This window comes from Nelumbo lutea, chromosome 4, assembly GCF_056320005.1.
Source record: "Nelumbo lutea isolate HS-2025 chromosome 4, American lotus-T2T, whole genome shotgun sequence".
Lineage (NCBI taxonomy): Eukaryota > Viridiplantae > Streptophyta > Magnoliopsida > Proteales > Nelumbonaceae > Nelumbo > Nelumbo lutea.
In genome coordinates this window covers 36,840,577-36,842,903 of record NC_142687.1, presented here as the reverse complement: position 1 = coordinate 36,842,903, position 2,327 = coordinate 36,840,577, and positions in this window count along the sequence as shown.

Sequence of the window (2,327 nt, the reverse complement as noted above, 5' to 3'; positions counted from 1 at the left end):
ACATAGAAGGGCAGGTCATGAATTAGTCTCCAGGCTTAGCTTATGTTTCAGGCCTGTAGCTCTGGGATGGACCAGGCCAGGGACCGGGCTCAGGCTATTGAAGGGATGAGAGATCCATCGTATGGACGCCCAAATCTTATGGAATAAAGGGGTGAATTTCAAAAATTTTTCTCTCTCTTTCAACTGGGAATCGTATTCCCTATTTAAAAATCATATTTTCAAGGATCAATCTCGAACCATCAATTGAACCAGATCTGAACCAAAGGTAGTAGGAAAAGATTATACCTGATACGGAGAAGTAATATCTCCCAACGAAAGTATTCACGCCCAAGGAAGGATCCAAAGACTGCTCCCACTGAAGATGGCGCAGTGTAGAATGGAGCAGAATCAACAATATTCTTCTCCAAAAATTTTGTCATTCGCAAGAAACGGCAGGATGACACGTGAGCACAAATTCCTATATATTCTTTCTCAAAGAATTGATGTCAAGATCGAATCATGACTTCTCCCACAACTAGAGATCAAACTGGCAAACTGGGCGGCAAGAACAAAGAGGCGGCAAAAAGAATTCTGTAGGATTGCTTAATTCTTTCTTCTGTGTTTCTCAGCACTCAAGAGAATGTGAGTATGTCCTCTCTAAAGGCTGCCACCACCTCCTTATTTGTTTTAATCCCAAAGGATCAGCTCCTAATCCAATTAGGAGTTGCTGATCCAAATAAGATTTGGATCAAATATCTCTTTAGGTGATAAGGATTAACCCCTATCTTATCTGCAAATTAGATTAGCTTTCTCCTAATCTCATTAAGAGGTTTCTAGATCTGAATGTTCAGATCTAGACTCTCTGAGTGGATAGGGTTATGACCCTATCCTATCTTTTAATCCATCTCAGAATTCGCCCCATATTTAACTAATTAAATAGCCCAGTTCGAAATGGGATTTAGGCCCATTAAGCTTATGTGCTCACTTAACCTTCCTAATTGTTGCCCAATTGGGATTCCTTATATGGCGTGGGACCCAAGCATTGATCTACACATCAACAACATGGGTTCGGCCTAGCCTTTGTTACAAGGCCTGGCCGAATACACTGTTATGGACAGTGCACTCCCCTAAAACCCATCAAATGGGCTCTATGGGCCCAACAGTTACCCTAAGTGGTCACTGGGCCATGCCACCTTGTAACACCCAGGGATTGTGGGCAGATGCAAGATTAGCCCATCAGGTATTATCCTCAATGGTTTTACACTTAACCTCTCAGCCCATAATGATCATACACTACCCAACAAGAGAGGACCTCTCCCTCGGCTGCAAGGAACAGTGTTGCACTCTCTACTTATATGGATCCCGTGAATTAAAACCTTTTAAAAATCATAATATATATACTTTTATATCTCATATAAAATATACTTTGCAAAACAAATCTCAACGATTGAAATCGACTGCCGGTAGTCTTGGTTTCCATCAATGAGAGTGCATCCCCGATCATTACCTTTGTCCGACAAAGGGGCTGATCCTGTCACTATGATCACCAACTCAGATGAATTCTCAGACTGTCCCAACATACCCAGGTTTTGACCCCCGCTAAGGATCTCACTGATTGGTACATCAAATATAGCCCAATCCGACACCTAGTGCAGTATCATAATCGGGTCTAGGGGTCGGGTGTAACTTTCTAGTTTTTGCCCATCAATCTCCAAGGTCCAACGCAATACTGGAAATTTGGTCAAGTTCAAAGATTCAATTAATCCTACACTGTATGCGCCTAGGGTCTCACCCTGGCAGCTAAGACAGGCCACCCCAACCGACTTGGTGGCACAATAGTGTCAGCCTTATCAGGATAGGTCTCCCCAGACTGACCCACTAGCTGTGAACATTCTAAACTAACACTAGTCTCATTAAGTGTTCAGTTTAAAGGTATTACACAGAAACATACCAAGGGAACGTGAATCAAATATGTAATTTTATTTATTTACAATAAAATCATAATGTACATCATTCTGATTGAAGCAAAGGGCATACAAAACTGTCTAACAGCTCCCACTTGCACTTAGGTCCAATCCGGTACGAGCCAGAGTCTCATGCTTTCCACGTGTTTCTCAAACACTTTCTGTGATAGTGGCTTCGTCAATGTATCTACTACATTTTCCGCTGACGCTACCTTCTGAACCAGGACGTCCCCTCTACCAACAATCTCCCGTAGTACGTGGTACTTCCTCTCGATGTGCTTTGACTTCGAGTGGGATCGTGGCTCCTTAGCTTAAGCAATGGCTCCATTGTTGTCACACAACAATGGGATGGGTGATGTGCTGGATGGAACTACTCCCAACTCG